Raw genomic sequence first — 18,386 nt, forward strand, 5'->3', positions numbered from 1 at the left:
GCACGGCCTTGAGCCTGTGCATGATGCGCCAGGGAAGGTGAGGAGGTTATCCAAGAAGGCAGGGAGGTGTGGAGACCAGAGAAGGATGCAGAAAAGGAGAGGAAGATGTGTGTGTGTGGCAGGCTGAGGAGGCAGGGGCAGGCATTAGGAGTGGGAAATAGGAGGAGGTGGGAGTACAGGTCTAAAAGGGACGGGCAGGAGAGGGCAAGGAGGCAGTGGCCGTGGAGAGGAGTCGGGGAGGGAGGGGGGTGGCAACTTGGAGAAAAGGGCAACGAGGAAGTGAAGGTGATGACCGAGAGACACAGAGTACCTTTGTTAGGGCCACTGGCCACATCTACCACCAGCTGCTTCAGGAGGTGAGGGCCCCCTCCCCTACCATGGCCATAGGAGAGCTGCAGCCACCCTCAGCCCTGGCCCAGCATAACCCTAAGCCGGGAGACAGTGACTGAACGGGCCTTGGACACAGGCTGCTGAGACACGACACCCCTCCCCCTCTTCCCCAACCTCCCCCCCTCCCCTCCCCCGCCTTCAAGGTAGGGCTGGGGAAAAGACCAACCCTCCAAGCGCCCCAGGCAGGGTGACAAGCCCCGTGGGCAGCAGGCTACAGGCCGTTCCTGACAGCGCAGCTGCAGGACCAAGCGCTCAGGCCACAGCCACGACACGCCTGACACAAACAGCAGACCTCGGAGAGGATAGCAGCACTTCCCTTTTATTGCATGCATGCAGGGACAGCTGACAAGGGGCACCTCCTGATGGCTCCTCAAGCCTGGAGCCTTTCCAAACACACGTTGTTTGGCGCAAGCCAGAGCGCCTGCAAGGCAATGGCAGCAACGGAAGTCCCTGAGCTCCTCCTACAAACTTGCCGCAAGGCAGAGAGACAGAGAGCTGCAGGGCACAGCTGGTGTCTTGCTGCTGCAAGAGCAGGCGGTCACTGCCCTGAAATGGCCCAGAGGCGCCCTGGGAATGGGCCATGCTCAATGCGACAGAGAAAGGCAAAAAACCCCCAGGGACTGCTGCCAATCTGTCCTGGGGGAAAATTCCTTCCTGACCCCAAAGCTGGCGATCGGCTGCTTTTCCCTGCGCATGTGAGCAAGGCCTGCCTCCTGGGAGGGTTCCACGCCCACCGGGGGACACCAGTGCTGCCCGACCCCTTCCCTCTTGCAACCTGCAGCCACCCTGGGGGGCTTCTGAGAAAGGCCCCAAACCCCACAGACCCGGGCGAGCGGGGCTGGGGGTGGGTGGGGAAAGGGGGCAAGAACTCTTTCCTGGGCCCTGCACGAGACCACTGGCCGCTCCAAAGGGCTGCCTCAGAAGTACGGTGCTGATGATGACCACTTGGAACGTCTTTGCATCCCATTTCCGGCATGCTGCATCAGTGCTGCACGGAAGGAGCTATGCGTGGGGCGCTTTGGAAGGGTCTTCAGCTGCCGAGAATGGATGTCCTTGTTCTTGGCAGGCCCTCGAGTTCACTTTTCCCACTGACCTCCAGCTGAAAAGGCCTGCTGCCCTTGGAGACCTGGAGGTGTATGTGTGGGGGAGAGGAGGGGAGGGCAGGGCAAGGGAGGGGAAGGGGGCGGTCTTTTCCTCCTACCAAGGCGATCGGTCCCGTCTCTGGAGGACCAAAGTTACACCCAGCTCTGAATGCGGCCCTGGATCTGAGCCTGCTCGGAGCAGGAATGGGATCAGATGACCTCCAGAGAACTCTTCCAACTTAAATTCCTCCACGGTCCGATGGCTACACAATGGCTGACTCCATTGGGAGGTTCAGCCCATTGCCTTGCCATCAGGAAACGCCTGGGCACAGTCTCCACTCCCAGACAAACGGCTGCGGACAGTGGCGGCAGCGTCACTTCCATGTCCCACAGCAGTGGCTAGCAGCGCGGCACGCGTACAGGAACGCACCCTTCAAGCCTGCTGGCCTTGGCCTCTTTGGCTCAGCTCAGCTGGCGCGGCTTACAAGAGACCTGGCACTGGACGATGCTGACCTCCCTCTGCTTTTCTGAGAGCAAAAACACTGTCCTTGCTGTCACTTGCTATTGCTGTCTATGTCTTTGGAGGAGCGCCAGGCAGAAGGGGAACAAGATCAGCAGTCTTTCTGAGGCTCGGACAACCCAAAGGCCCAGCGTTAGAGCAGGTGCTGGCCACGGCAGCAGGACTGTCTCCCTCCGAGTACGTGGCAGCCAACCAAAGCCCTTTGCGGCCCAGGCCCCTGTCTCATCAGGCTGGAAGTGCTTCCTCTGAAGAAAGAATGCTCCCGGTCCAAAAGCGGCACGGAACCTCTTCTCTGCCCATGCTGCTGCAATCTACCACCGACACAGCCTGGCCTGAGACGTCCAGCACAGGCGAGGAGAGCTGGCACCCCAAGAGTGCCTTGTCCTCAGGGGGAACATTCCTGACAGCATGGGGAAGGTCGGCCAGCTTCCCAGGTGCAGCGGCTGCGTGAGGCTTTGCCAGGGAGCTCTGAGCTCCGATCTCCATCAGCCCCTCAGCAGTCCTCATGCGAGGGGGGCCAGGACAATAGCCTCCCCCTGCTGGTTAGCAGCCATTTCCTGAGGCTCTCCAGGAGACCTATCTCTGCTCTCAGAGGTCCAACACTGAGGGCCACTTTGATCAGCACGCCAGGAAACGCGCGGCCCGTGGGGCATTTGCCGCAGGCCAGGTCACGGCCCCACGCCACGAGCCTCAGGAGCTGCTCTTGGTGACTTTACCGAAAGCCAAAGCCACTGCCTCACAACACGCCGCGTTAGCCCCGCTGCTGACCCCTGCCACCAGGTTTAGTCCTGCAAGGAGGCAGCAGATTGCACTGCACTGGAACCTGTACTTCCGCGAAGGCAACAATGGCCAGGACATGGCTTCCGAACTAATGAGACGGCTGCTGTCTTTTTGTAGTCTCTGGAAGAGAGGCGTTTCCCTCTCCAGAAGAGCAGTGCAATGGCGCTCTCCCTGGGGAGCTGGAAGCACAGAATAGGCCTGGGTGAGGCAAGCACTCTGCAAGAGCATGGTTTGGAGAGACACGCGGGCACAGCAAGCGTCTTCCAAAGGGGCCCGAGGAAGACCTTCCAAGCAGGAGCACGAGGCCCTCCAGGCCATTGCCTTGCAAAGCCAGTCTTCAAGGGACGTGCCTTGCGTTTCCAAACACAGCCAGCCAAAGAGGTCTACAGCTGCCCCAAGCACATCCAAACTGTAGAGCCGCACAGCTTCTCAGGGACTCGACGGTTTGTTGCAGCTGAACGACAAACAGCTCCACTGGCCACGTCCGACTGAGCACAGTCCTCTGCCCCTGCGGTGCCACGGCCAGGGTGGCCGATGAGCAAGGGAGGCTGGTGCAGGTTGGCCAAGGCTTTGCAGGTGGTCCTGCCTTTCTTAAGAGAGTCGGTCTGATTTCCTGCCTCGTCTCCCTCCTGCTACCTGGATGAAGGAAGTGCTCCACTGGAAAATCCCGCACAGCTCCTTCAAAGACTCAACCAGGCATACCAGAGCCCTGAACGGTGCACTGCCTCCACGCTCTGCACCACTGCCAAAACACACGACCACGCACCTCAACATCAACGTCTCCCCGCTGACCTCTCCTGCAAATTCCACTCCAAAAGGTGCTCCAAAGACGGAGCAGCCCCAAGGCAATTTCTACCACGCCGCCTGAGAGCCTGACAACCACCACACGCCCACGGTCAGCAAAAGCTTTCGGAGGGCAGGCAGCTCCAAACACCTCGCAGCACACACTGAGCCAGCACAACGCCAAACACAGCCGACCTCGGAGCTCCAGAAAGGCAGCAGTGTTTTCTGCACCCCAGAAGCATAGTACAGCTTTGGCTTGTGCTGAAGCTTCGCCCTTCAGCACTGCTGAAGCTCCCACAGCCTCCTCTGAAAGCTCCTGACGCAACAGCAATGGCCAACACAAACGGGGAAGCCAGGGCAGAAGGGGCAGAGCAAGAGGAAGGCAGAGGTTTGTTCCACTGCACGGGCAAGTGGGAGGGCCAGCATGAGGCTAGTCAGTTCCCGGCAGCCTCATCCCAATGGGGAGTGCCGGCCAGTGTGGCCAGGTGACAATGGCTTTGGGGCTGTTGTGTCTCCCTCGTGGCCTGAGGAGGCTGCAGAGTGGGGCACCTTTCCTTGCTGGGGCCGTTGCCTCGGTCTCCTTGGCAAAGAGGCATCCTAGTTAGGGTCCCACCATGCCTGTCCTCTCCACCATGGCTTTCTTCAGGCCTCCAGGCTAAGAGGGTCTTCCTGCTCTGTGGCAAAGCTGTCTTCCTCCTCCTCCTGAGGAAAACTTCTAGGCTTCCCTCAGAGGTGTTTCAGTCTGGCACCTCCCACCGAGCTGCCACTGGAGGTGGCCGGACCTCTAGAGGTGGCCAAGGGCGGCGGGAGGAGTGGGCGAGACATGGGGCTTAGTGGTGGGGAAGCAGGAGTGGGGACGGGAGGCAGCGTTAGGCACCGTTAGAGAGCGGAGCAGCAGGCACAGGCACTTCACGAGCACGCGCGGCAGGGCGCTAAGCGGTCTCAGCCCCAAAGCAGGGGCAGGGCGAGTGAAGTGCAAAGCAAGGTCAGGAAGTGAGGTGAGAGGAAGGCCCGGAAGAGGTCTCCATACCAAATGGCGGTGCAGCTGCTGAGCGCTTCCAACATTCCGTGACCTGAGGTGCAGGCACCGGTGCCCCCGGATGCCCTGCGATGCCCTGCGATGCCCTGCGATGCCCTGCTCGCCCTCACAGCGGGGTGTGTTTGTGGCCAAGGACGGCCTCCAGAGAGCCTCAGCCCTTGGCTGCAGCCAGCTCGGGGGCAGCTGCAAAGCCAGCCTCCCTGTGGCTGGGAGGGTCCGCCTCTTGTCCTGCCCCGGGGCATTGTGATTGCGTTGCCGGGTGACAGCACTGTGAGTCAGGGGCCCCGGGGCCACGCCACAGCCTCCCCTGCCGGCTGTCTGCTGGCCCAGCATCGGTGCGGGGCAGAAGGCCCCTGGGGTGCCAGCCTTCATGCAGGCCCTGTGCCCAGGACGCCAGGGCAGCTGCCGTGGCTCCCTCCTTGCGTGGCGGTGCACTGGCCATGGCCAGGCAAGCCTGCTGGGCTCCCTGCTCTGTGCACCAGGGTGCCCCTGTCACCGCAGAAAGGGCAAGAGCCCAGTCACGCCCTGGCACTGGCAAGTGGCTTCTCCCGCAGCTCCCCAAGCAGCCAGCTAGCTAAGCAGAGGCTGGGCGCAGGGCCAGCAGCTGGGCAGCGCCGACATCCTGGGCAGAGGGGCAAGCTAAGTTGTTCTGGCCACCAGGTCATGGCCCCCAGCCAGGGCTGCGGCTTCATCTTCCTCCCTGCCTCACCGCATCCATCCGGGGCCCTAGCCTGACTTTTTCAGCCACAGAACAGCAGCAGGTTCAGGAAAGAAGTGCCAGCTCTTCTAAACGCGTCTTCACAATAAGCACAGCCTCTGGAAGGTTACACAGACTGGTTCCTGCGCCTCTCAGCACTAACACCACGCCCTGAGGTTGCTGCTGCCAGGCCTTCCAGCCGTTGGCGCATGCCGTCTGAAGCACGTGTGCCTAGGATTTTCCCAAAAGCTCGGGATCTAAACCACATCTCTTTAACAGAGCCAGGGAGCAAGCAAGTTTGTTCAGAGGTGTGCTTAGCTGCCTGGGTGCAGTAGAACTCAGAGTCAGCACTCACATTAAACTCTCAGACATCAATGCTGGTGACCGGAGACTGAGAAGCTGTTGTCGCAGCCGACCTGGCAAAGCACAGGTGAGGAGGTTCACCTGGCGAACTGCTAAAGCCCTTGGGAACAACATTTTGGTGGCTTCCCCCGCCCCTCCCCCGGCCCCCCCCCGATGGCGTCACTCAAAGGACGTGGCAGTTCGCAAGGCTCTGGAAGTGCAAAGGCTTGAGCACTTGCTGGAGTTGGATTCTGTAGGACAGTTCCGATTTTCCAAGCGTCTTGAGCAGTGTTGGCAATTGTTGGCACCGGCTCAGTCTACTGCAGTCAGCCTCTCTACTACACCTAGCACGCAGCCCCCTCACAGCTCAGCAGGGCTTTTTGGAGGCCTTGCCCATACATCACTGTCTCCTTGTGTGCGTGCCACCTTGCTCAGCAGCTAGTTGCACAACTGCCTGGGAGGTGGCCCGGACATCTTCCTGGGCGTGACTAGTGTCTTTGGAGGAGACTGAGCTGGATCCGTGCAGGCCCATTTTCTCCTTGTAGCTTTGACCTTGTGAGGGCGCAGCAAGGGCCAGCTGCTCCCTCAGAGACTGGGAGTTGGGAGGCAAACACAGTAACCCGGCTGGCATGGCATGGCAGGGACATGGCCAGCCAGGGCCCCGTCCCACAGTGCCCACAGGAGGTGAGCGAGGCAGGCCCACAGAGGGTAGCCAGGTTCGAGCAAGAGTCCGGCTCGTCAGGCGTGTTGGTGGTGATGAGAGAGCTCCGAGGTCAAGCTGGGAAACCCATGCACCGCTCAAGGTCAGGGCGAGGTCTGATGAGGGTCGCGAGCGTCAGGCCCAGTGCAGCGATGAGCGCGGAGGTGCCAGCTCAGGCCAAGAGGCCAGGCCACGGGTCAGGGGCGAGAGCAACGGCGTCCACGGCCAGGCCCAGGCATGGCTGGAGCTGAGCAGAAGACTCGTGCTCCTACAGTGGTACTTGCACTCGCCTCCGCAGAGAGCAGGTATGTGCAGCTCTGCCTGCAGGCCAGGAACGCAACTCTTCCGCGCCTACAGAATGGTGCAAAGGTGCTCTCAGCGTGGCTGTCAGCACCTGGTGCCCCTTGGTGACAGACGCGTTTAGCGTTGCTCTCTTGAGGTCAGCCGGCAGGCATGCCATTGTCGGCACGGCCTTGAGCCTGTGCATGATGCGCCAGGGAAGGTGAGGAGGTTATCCAAGAAGGCAGGGAGGTGTGGAGACCAGAGAAGGATGCAGAAAAGGAGAGGAAGATGTGTGTGTGCGGCAGGCTGAGGAGGCAGGGGCAGGCATTAGGAGTGGGAAATAGGAGGAGGTGGGAGTACAGGTCTAAAAGGGACGGGCAGGAGAGGGCAAGGAGGCAGTGGCCGTGGAGAGGAGTCGGGGAGGGAGGGGGGTGGCAACTTGGAGAAAAGGGCAACGAGGAAGTGAAGGTGATGACCGAGAGACACAGAGTACCTTTGTTAGGGCCACTGGCCACATCTACCACCAGCTGCTTCAGGAGGTGAGGGCCCCCTCCCCTACCATGGCCATAGGAGAGCTGCAGCCACCCTCAGCCCTGGCCCAGCATAACCCTAAGCCGGGAGACAGTGACTGAACGGGCCTTGGACACAGGCTGCTGAGACACGACACCCCTCCCCCTCTTCCCCAACCTCCCCCCCTCCCCTCCCCCGCCTTCAAGGTAGGGCTGGGGAAAAGACCAACCCTCCAAGCGCCCCAGGCAGGGTGACAAGCCCCGTGGGCAGCAGGCTACAGGCCGTTCCTGACAGCGCAGCTGCAGGACCAAGCGCTCAGGCCACAGCCACGACACGCCTGACACAAACAGCAGACCTCGGAGAGGATAGCAGCACTTCCCTTTTATTGCATGCATGCAGGGACAGCTGACAAGGGGCACCTCCTGATGGCTCCTCAAGCCTGGAGCCTTTCCAAACACACGTTGTTTGGCGCAAGCCAGAGCGCCCGCAAGGCAATGGCAGCAACGGAAGTCCCTGAGCTCCTCCTACAAACTTGCCGCAAGGCAGAGAGACAGAGAGCTGCAGGGCACAGCTGGTGTCTTGCTGCTGCAAGAGCAGGCGGTCACTGCCCTGAAATGGCCCAGAGGTGCCCCGGGAATGGGCCATGCTCAATGCGACAGAGGAAGGCAAAAAACCCCCAGGGACTGCTGCCAATCTGTCCTGGGGGAAAATTCCTTCCTGACCCCAAAGCTGGCGATCGGCTGCTTTTCCCTGCGCATGTGAGCAAGGCCTGCCTCCTGGGAGGGTTCCACGCCCACCGGGGGACACCAGTGCTGCCCGACCCCTTCCCTCTCGCAACCTGCAGCCACCCTGGGGGGCTTCTGAGAAAGGCCCCAAACCCCACAGACCCGGGCGAGCGGGGCTGGGGGTGGGTGGGGAAAGGGGGCAAGAACTCTTTCCTGGGCCCTGCACGAGACCACTGGCCGCTCCAAAGGGCTGCCTCAGGAGTACGGTGCTGATGATGACCGCTTGGAACGTCTTTGCATCCCATTTCCGGCATGCTGCATCAGTGCTGCACGGAAGGAGCTATGCGTGGGGCGCTTTGGAAGGGTCTTCAGCTGCCGAGAATGGATGTCCTTGTTCTTGGCAGGCCCTCGAGTTCACTTTTCCCACTGACCTCCAGCTGAAAAGGCCTGCTGCCCTTGGAGACCTGGAGGTGTATGTGTGGGGGAGAGGAGGGGAGGGCAGGGCAAGGGAGGGGAAGGGGGCGGTCTTTTCCTCCTACCAAGGCGATCGGTCCCGTCTCTGGAGGACCAAAGTTACACCCAGCTCTGAATGCGGCCCTGGATCTGAGCCTGCTCGGAGCAGGAATGGGATCAGATGACCTCCAGAGAACTCTTCCAACTTAAATTCCTCCACGGTCCGATGGCTACACAATGGCTGACTCCATTGGGAGGTTCAGCCCATTGCCTTGCCATCAGGAAACGCCTGGGCACAGTCTCCACTCCCAGACAAACGGCTGCGGACAGTGGCGGCAGCGTCACTTCCATGTCCCACAGCAGTGGCTAGCAGCGCGGCACGCGTACAGGAACGCACCCTTCAAGCCTGCTGGCCTTGGCCTCTTTGGCTCAGCTCAGCTGGCGCGGCTTACAAGAGACCTGGCACTGGACGATGCTGACCTCCCTCTGCTTTTCTGAGAGCAAAAACACTGTCCTTGCTGTCACTTGCTATTGCTGTCTATGTCTTTGGAGGAGCGCCAGGCAGAAGGGGAACAAGATCAGCAGTCTTTCTGAGGCTCGGACAACCCAAAGGCCCAGCGTTAGAGCAGGTGCTGGCCACGGCAGCAGGACTGTCTCCCTCCGAGTACGTGGCAGCCAACCAAAGCCCTTTGCGGCCCAGGCCCCTGTCTCATCAGGCTGGAAGTGCTTCCTCTGAAGAAAGAATGCTCCCGGTCCAAAAGCGGCACGGAACCTCTTCTCTGCCCATGCTGCTGCAATCTACCACCGACACAGCCTGGCCTGAGACGTCCAGCACAGGCGAGGAGAGCTGGCACCCCAAGAGTGCCTTGTCCTCAGGGGGAACATTCCTGACAGCATGGGGAAGGTCGGCCAGCTTCCCAGGTGCAGCGGCTGCGTGAGGCTTTGCCAGGGAGCTCTGAGCTCCGATCTCCATCAGCCCCTCAGCAGTCCTCATGCGAGGGGGGCCAGGACAATAGCCTCCCCCTGCTGGTTAGCAGCCATTTCCTGAGGCTCTCCAGGAGACCTATCTCTGCTCTCAGAGGTCCAACACTGAGGGCCACTTTGATCAGCACGCCAGGAAACGCGCGGCCCGTGGGGCATTTGCCGCAGGCCAGGTCACGGCCCCACGCCACGAGCCTCAGGAGCTGCTCTTGGTGACTTTACCGAAAGCCAAAGCCACTGCCTCACAACACGCCGCGTTAGCCCCGCTGCTGACCCCTGCCACCAGGTTTAGTCCTGCAAGGAGGCAGCAGATTGCACTGCACTGGAACCTGTACTTCCGCGAAGGCAACAATGGCCAGGACATGGCTTCCGAACTAATGAGACGGCTGCTGTCTTTTTGTAGTCTCTGGAAGAGAGGCGTTTCCCTCTCCAGAAGAGCAGTGCAATGGCGCTCTCCCTGGGGAGCTGGAAGCACAGAATAGGCCTGGGTGAGGCAAGCACTCTGCAAGAGCATGGTTTGGAGAGACACGCGGGCACAGCAAGCGTCTTCCAAAGGGGCCCGAGGAAGACCTTCCAAGCAGGAGCACGAGGCCCTCCAGGCCATTGCCTTGCAAAGCCAGTCTTCAAGGGACGTGCCTTGCGTTTCCAAACACAGCCAGCCAAAGAGGTCTACAGCTGCCCCAAGCACATCCAAACTGTAGAGCCGCACAGCTTCTCAGGGACTCGACGGTTTGTTGCAGCTGAACGACAAACAGCTCCACTGGCCACGTCCGACTGAGCACAGTCCTCTGCCCCTGCGGTGCCACGGCCAGGGTGGCCGATGAGCAAGGGAGGCTGGTGCAGGTTGGCCAAGGCTTTGCAGGTGGTCCTGCCTTTCTTAAGAGAGTCGGTCTGATTTCCTGCCTCGTCTCCCTCCTGCTACCTGGATGAAGGAAGTGCTCCACTGGAAAATCCCGCACAGCTCCTTCAAAGACTCAACCAGGCATACCAGAGCCCTGAACGGTGCACTGCCTCCACGCTCTGCACCACTGCCAAAACACACGACCACGCACCTCAACATCAACGTCTCCCCGCTGACCTCTCCTGCAAATTCCACTCCAAAAGGTGCTCCAAAGACGGAGCAGCCCCAAGGCAATTTCTACCACGCCGCCTGAGAGCCTGACAACCACCACACGCCCACGGTCAGCAAAAGCTTTCGGAGGGCAGGCAGCTCCAAACACCTCGCAGCACACGCTGAGCCAGCACAACGCCAAACACAGCCGACCTCGGAGCTCCAGAAAGGCAGCAGTGTTTTCTGCACCCCAGAAGCATAGTACAGCTTTGGCTTGTGCTGAAGCTTCGCCCTTCAGCACTGCTGAAGCTCCCACAGCCTCCTCTGAAAGCTCCTGACGCAACAGCAATGGCCAACACAAACGGGGAAGCCAGGGCAGAAGGGGCAGAGCAAGAGGAAGGCAGAGGTTTGTTCCACTGCACGGGCAAGTGGGAGGGCCAGCACGAGGCTAGTCAGTTCCCGGCAGCCTCATCCCAATGGGGAGTGCCGGCCAGTGTGGCCAGGTGACAATGGCTTTGGGGCTGTTGTGTCTCCCTCGTGGCCTGAGGAGGCTGCAGAGTGGGGCACCTTTCCTTGCTGGGGCCGTTGCCTCGGTCTCCTTGGCAAAGAGGCATCCTAGTTAGGGTCCCACCATGCCTGTCCTCTCCACCATGGCTTTCTTCAGGCCTCCAGGCTAAGAGGGTCTTCCTGCTCTGTGGCAAAGCTGTCTTCCTCCTCCTCCTGAGGAAAACTTCTAGGCTTCCCTCAGAGGTGTTTCAGTCTGGCACCTCCCACCGAGCTGCCACTGGAGGTGGCCGGACCTCTAGAGGTGGCCAAGGGCGGCGGGAGGAGTGGGCGAGACATGGGGCTTAGTGGTGGGGAAGCAGGAGTGGGGACGGGAGGCAGCGTTAGGCACCGTTAGAGAGCGGAGCAGCAGGCACAGACACTTCACGAGCACGCGCGGCAGGGCGCTAAGCGGTCTCAGCCCCAAAGCAGGGGCAGGGCGAGTGAAGTGCAAAGCAAGGTCAGGAAGTGAGGTGAGAGGAAGGCCCGGAAGAGGTCTCCATACCAAATGGCGGTGCAGCTGCTGAGCGCTTCCAACATTCCGTGACCTGAGGTGCAGGCACCGGTGCCCCCGGATGCCCTGTGATGCCCTGCGATGCCCTGCGATGCCCTGCTCGCCCTCACAGCGGGGTGTGTTTGTGGCCAAGGACGGCCTCCAGAGAGCCTCAGCCCTTGGCTGCAGCCAGCTCGGGGGCAGCTGCAAAGCCAGCCTCCCTGTGGCTGGGAGGGTCCGCCTCTTGTCCTGCCCCGGGGCATTGTGATTGCGTTGCCGGGTGACAGCACTGTGAGTCAGGGGCCCCGGGGCCACGCCACAGCCTCCCCTGCCGGCTGTCTGCTGGCCCAGCATCGGTGCGGGGCAGAAGGCCCCTGGGGTGCCAGCCTTCATGCAGGCCCTGTGCCCAGGACGCCAGGGCAGCTGCCGTGGCTCCCTCCTTGCGTGGCGGTGCACTGGCCATGGCCAGGCAAGCCTGCTGGGCTCCCTGCTCTGTGCACCAGGGTGCCCCTGTCACCGCAGAAAGGGCAAGAGCCCAGTCACGCCCTGGCACTGGCAAGTGGCTTCTCCCGCAGCTCCCCAAGCAGCCAGCTAGCTAAGCAGAGGCTGGGCGCAGGGCCAGCAGCTGGGCAGCGCCGACATCCTGGGCAGAGGGGCAAGCTAAGTTGTTCTGGCCACCAGGTCATGGCCCCCAGCCAGGGCTGCGGCTTCATCTTCCTCCCTGCCTCACCGCATCCATCCGGGGCCCTAGCCTGACTTTTTCAGCCACAGAACAGCAGCAGGTTCAGGAAAGAAGTGCCAGCTCTTCTAAACGCGTCTTCACAATAAGCACAGCCTCTGGAAGCTTACACAGACTGGTTCCTGCGCCTCTCAGCACTAACACCACGCCCTGAGGTTGCTGCTGCCAGGCCTTCCAGCCGTTGGCGCATGCCGTCTGAAGCACGTGTGCCTAGGATTTTCCCAAAAGCTCGGGATCTAAACCACATCTCTTTAACAGAGCCAGGGAGCAAGCAAGTTTGTTCAGAGGTGTGCTTAGCTGCCTGGGTGCAGTAGAACTCAGAGTCAGCACTCACATTAAACTCTCAGACATCAATGCTGGTGACCGGAGACTGAGAAGCTGTTGTCGCAGCTGACCTGGCAAAGCACAGGTGAGGAGGTTCACCTGGCGAACTGCTAAAGCCCTTGGGAACAACATTTTGGTGGCTTCCCCCGCCCCTCCCCCGGCCCCCCCCCGATGGCGTCACTCAAAGGACGTGGCAGTTCGCAAGGCTCTGGAAGTGCAAAGGCTTGAGCACTTGCTGGAGTTGGATTCTGTAGGACAGTTCCGATTTTCCAAGCGTCTTGAGCAGTGTTGGCAATTGTTGGCACCGGCTCAGTCTACTGCAGTCAGCCTCTCTACTACACCTAGCACGCAGCCCCCTCACAGCTCAGCAGGGCTTTTTGGAGGCCTTGCCCATACATCACTGTCTCCTTGTGTGCGTGCCACCTTGCTCAGCAGCTAGTTGCACAACTGCCTGGGAGGTGGCCCGGACATCTTCCTGGGCGTGACTAGTGTCTTTGGAGGAGACTGAGCTGGATCCGTGCAGGCCCATTTTCTCCTTGTAGCTTTGACCTTGTGAGGGCGCAGCAAGGGCCAGCTGCTCCCTCAGAGACTGGGAGTTGGGAGGCAAACACAGTAACCCGGCTGGCATGGCATGGCAGGGACATGGCCAGCCAGGGCCCCGTCCCACAGTGCCCACAGGAGGTGAGCGAGGCAGGCCCACAGAGGGTAGCCAGGTTCGAGCAAGAGTCCGGCTCGTCAGGCGTGTTGGTGGTGATGAGAGAGCTCCGAGGTCAAGCTGGGAAACCCATGCACCGCTCAAGGTCAGGGCGAGGTCTGATGAGGGTCGCGAGCGTCAGGCCCAGTGCAGCGATGAGCGCGGAGGTGCCAGCTCAGGCCAAGAGGCCAGGCCACGGGTCAGGGGCGAGAGCAACGGCGTCCACGGCCAGGCCCAGGCATGGCTGGAGCTGAGCAGAAGACTCGTGCTCCTACAGTGGTACTTGCACTCGCCTCCGCAGAGAGCAGGTATGTGCAGCTCTGCCTGCAGGCCAGGAACGCAACTCTTCCGCGCCTACAGAATGGTGCAAAGGTGCTCTCAGCGTGGCTGTCAGCACCTGGTGCCCCTTGGTGACAGACGCGTTTAGCGTTGCTCTCTTGAGGTCAGCCGGCAGGCATGCCATTGTCGGCACGGCCTTGAGCCTGTGCATGATGCGCCAGGGAAGGTGAGGAGGTTATCCAAGAAGGCAGGGAGGTGTGGAGACCAGAGAAGGATGCAGAAAAGGAGAGGAAGATGTGTGTGTGCGGCAGGCTGAGGAGGCAGGGGCAGGCATTAGGAGTGGGAAATAGGAGGAGGTGGGAGTACAGGTCTAAAAGGGACGGGCAGGAGAGGGCAAGGAGGCAGTGGCCGTGGAGAGGAGTCGGGGAGGGAGGGGGGTGGCAACTTGGAGAAAAGGGCAACGAGGAAGTGAAGGTGATGACCGAGAGACACAGAGTACCTTTGTTAGGGCCACTGGCCACATCTACCACCAGCTGCTTCAGGAGGTGAGGGCCCCCTCCCCTACCATGGCCATAGGAGAGCTGCAGCCACCCTCAGCCCTGGCCCAGCATAACCCTAAGCCGGGAGACAGTGACTGAACGGGCCTTGGACACAGGCTGCTGAGACACGACACCCCTCCCCCTCTTCCCCAACCTCCCCCCCTCCCCTCCCCCGCCTTCAAGGTAGGGCTGGGGAAAAGACCAACCCTCCAAGCGCCCCAGGCAGGGTGACAAGCCCCGTGGGCAGCAGGCTACAGGCCGTTCCTGACAGCGCAGCTGCAGGACCAAGCGCTCAGGCCACAGCCACGACACGCCTGACACAAACAGCAGACCTCGGAGAGGATAGCAGCACTTCCCTTTTATTGCATGCATGCAGGGACAGCTGACAAGGGGCACCTCCTGATGGCTCCTCAAGCCTGGAGCCTTTCCAAACACACGTTGTTTGGCGCAAGCCAGAGCGCCCGCAAGGCAATGGCAGCAACGGAAGTCCCTGAGCTCCTCCTACAAACTTGCCGCAAGGCAGAGAGACAGAGAGCTGCAGGGCACAGCTGGTGTCTTGCTGCTGCAAGAGCAGGCGGTCACTGCCCTGAAATGGCCCAGAGGCGCCCCGGGAATGGGCCATGCTCAATGCGACAGAGGAAGGCAAAAAACCCCCAGGGACTGCTGCCAATCTGTCCTGGGGGAAAATTCCTTCCTGACCCCAAAGCTGGCGATCGGCTGCTTTTCCCTGCGCATGTGAGCAAGGCCTGCCTCCTGGGAGGGTTCCACGCCCACCGGGGGACACCAGTGCTGCCCGACCCCTTCCCTCTCGCAACCTGCAGCCACCCTGGGGGGCTTCTGAGAAAGGCCCCAAACCCCACAGACCCGGGCGAGCGGGGCTGGGGGTGGGTGGGGAAAGGGGGCAAGAACTCTTTCCTGGGCCCTGCACGAGACCACTGGCCGCTCCAAAGGGCTGCCTCAGGAGTACGGTGCTGATGATGACCACTTGGAACGTCTTTGCATCCCATTTCCGGCATGCTGCATCAGTGCTGCACGGAAGGAGCTATGCGTGGGGCGCTTTGGAAGGGTCTTCAGCTGCCGAGAATGGATGTCCTTGTTCTTGGCAGGCCCTCGAGTTCACTTTTCCCACTGACCTCCAGCTGAAAAGGCCTGCTGCCCTTGGAGACCTGGAGGTGTATGTGTGGGGGAGAGGAGGGGAGGGCAGGGCAAGGGAGGGGAAGGGGGCGGTCTTTTCCTCCTACCAAGGCGATCGGTCCCGTCTCTGGAGGACCAAAGTTACACCCAGCTCTGAATGCGGCCCTGGATCTGAGCCTGCTCGGAGCAGGAATGGGATCAGATGACCTCCAGAGAACTCTTCCAACTTAAATTCCTCCACGGTCCGATGGCTACACAATGGCTGACTCCATTGGGAGGTTCAGCCCATTGCCTTGCCATCAGGAAACGCCTGGGCACAGTCTCCACTCCCAGACAAACGGCTGCGGACAGTGGCGGCAGCGTCACTTCCATGTCCCACAGCAGTGGCTAGCAGCGCGGCACGCGTACAGGAACGCACCCTTCAAGCCTGCTGGCCTTGGCCTCTTTGGCTCAGCTCAGCTGGCGCGGCTTACAAGAGACCTGGCACTGGACGATGCTGACCTCCCTCTGCTTTTCTGAGAGCAAAAACACTGTCCTTGCTGTCACTTGCTATTGCTGTCTATGTCTTTGGAGGAGCGCCAGGCAGAAGGGGAACAAGATCAGCAGTCTTTCTGAGGCTCGGACAACCCAAAGGCCCAGCGTTAGAGCAGGTGCTGGCCACGGCAGCAGGACTGTCTCCCTCCGAGTACGTGGCAGCCAACCAAAGCCCTTTGCGGCCCAGGCCCCTGTCTCATCAGGCTGGAAGTGCTTCCTCTGAAGAAAGAATGCTCCCGGTCCAAAAGCGGCACGGAACCTCTTCTCTGCCCATGCTGCTGCAATCTACCACCGACACAGCCTGGCCTGAGACGTCCAGCACAGGCGAGGAGAGCTGGCACCCCAAGAGTGCCTTGTCCTCAGGGGGAACATTCCTGACAGCATGGGGAAGGTCGGCCAGCTTCCCAGGTGCAGCGGCTGCGTGAGGCTTTGCCAGGGAGCTCTGAGCTCCGATCTCCATCAGCCCCTCAGCAGTCCTCATGCGAGGGGGGCCAGGACAATAGCCTCCCCCTGCTGGTTAGCAGCCATTTCCTGAGGCTCTCCAGGAGACCTATCTCTGCTCTCAGAGGTCCAACACTGAGGGCCACTTTGATCAGCACGCCAGGAAACGCGCGGCCCGTGGGGCATTTGCCGCAGGCCAGGTCACGGCCCCACGCCACGAGCCTCAGGAGCTGCTCTTGGTGACTTTACCGAAAGCCAAAGCCACTGCCTCACAACACGCCGCGTTAGCCCCGCTGCTGACCCCTGCCACCAGGTTTAGTCCTGCAAGGAGGCAGCAGATTGCACTGCACTGGAACCTGTACTTCCGCGAAGGCAACAATGGCCAGGACATGGCTTCCGAACTAATGAGACGGCTGCTGTCTTTTTGTAGTCTCTGGAAGAGAGGCGTTTCCCTCTCCAGAAGAGCAGTGCAATGGCGCTCTCCCTGGGGAGCTGGAAGCACAGAATAGGCCTGGGTGAGGCAAGCACTCTGCAAGAGCATGGTTTGGAGAGACACGCGGGCACAGCAAGCGTCTTCCAAAGGGGCCCGAGGAAGACCTTCCAAGCAGGAGCACGAGGCCCTCCAGGCCATTGCCTTGCAAAGCCAGTCTTCAAGGGACGTGCCTTGCGTTTCCAAACACAGCCAGCCAAAGAGGTCTACAGCTGCCCCAAGCACATCCAAACTGTAGAGCCGCACAGCTTCTCAGGGACTCGACGGTTTGTTGCAGCTGAACGACAAACAGCTCCACTGGCCACGTCCGACTGAGCACAGTCCTCTGCCCCTGCGGTGCCACGGCCAGGGTGGCCGATGAGCAAGGGAGGCTGGTGCAGGTTGGCCAAGGCTTTGCAGGTGGTCCTGCCTTTCTTAAGAGAGTCGGTCTGATTTCCTGCCTCGTCTCCCTCCTGCTACCTGGATGAAGGAAGTGCTCCACTGGAAAATCCCGCACAGCTCCTTCAAAGACTCAACCAGGCATACCAGAGCCCTGAACGGTGCACTGCCTCCACGCTCTGCACCACTGCCAAAACACACGACCACGCACCTCAACATCAACGTCTCCCCGCTGACCTCTCCTGCAAATTCCACTCCAAAAGGTGCTCCAAAGACGGAGCAGCCCCAAGGCAATTTCTACCACGCCGCCTGAGAGCCTGACAACCACCACACGCCCACGGTCAGCAAAAGCTTTCGGAGGGCAGGCAGCTCCAAACACCTCGCAGCACACGCTGAGCCAGCACAACGCCAAACACAGCCGACCTCGGAGCTCCAGAAAGGCAGCAGTGTTTTCTGCACCCCAGAAGCATAGTACAGCTTTGGCTTGTGCTGAAGCTTCGCCCTTCAGCACTGCTGAAGCTCCCACAGCCTCCTCTGAAAGCTCCTGACGCAACAGCAATGGCCAACACAAACGGGGAAGCCAGGGCAGAAGGGGCAGAGCAAGAGGAAGGCAGAGGTTTGTTCCACTGCACGGGCAAGTGGGAGGGCCAGCACGAGGCTAGTCAGTTCCCGGCAGCCTCATCCCAATGGGGAGTGCCGACCAGTGTGGCCAGGTGACAATGGCTTTGGGGCTGTTGTGTCTCCCTCGTGGCCTGAGGAGGCTGCAGAGTGGGGCACCTTTCCTTGCTGGGGCCGTTGCCTCGGTCTCCTTGGCAAAGAGGCATCCTAGTTAGGGTCCCACCATGCCTGTCCTCTCCACCATGGCTTTCTTCAGGCCTCCAGGCTAAGAGGGTCTTCCTGCTCTGTGGCAAAGCTGTCTTCCTCCTCCTCCTGAGGAAAACTTCTAGGCTTCCCTCAGAGGTGTTTCAGTCTGGCACCTCCCACCGAGCTGCCACTGGAGGTGGCCGGACCTCTAGAGGTGGCCAAGGGCGGCGGGAGGAGTGGGCGAGACATGGGGCTTAGTGGTGGGGAAGCAGGAGTGGGGACGGGAGGCAGCGTTAGGCACCGTTAGAGAGCGGAGCAGCAGGCACAGGCACTTCACGAGCACGCGCGGCAGGGCGCTAAGCGGTCTCAGCCCCAAAGCAGGGGCAGGGCGAGTGAAGTGCAAAGCAAGGTCAGGAAGTGAGGTGAGAGGAAGGCCCGGAAGAGGTCTCCATACCAAATGGCGGTGCAGCTGCTGAGCGCTTCCAACATTCCGTGACCTGAGGTGCAGGCACCGGTGCCCCCGGATGCCCTGCGATGCCCTGCGATGCCCTGCGATGCCCTGCGATGCCCTGCTCGCCCTCACAGCGGGGTGTGTTTGTGGCCAAGGACGGCCTCCAGAGAGCCTCAGCCCTTGGCTGCAGCCAGCTCGGGGGCAGCTG

The sequence above is a fragment of the Struthio camelus genome, chromosome 26 (genome assembly GCF_040807025.1).
Source record: "Struthio camelus isolate bStrCam1 chromosome 26, bStrCam1.hap1, whole genome shotgun sequence".
Lineage (NCBI taxonomy): Eukaryota > Metazoa > Chordata > Aves > Struthioniformes > Struthionidae > Struthio > Struthio camelus.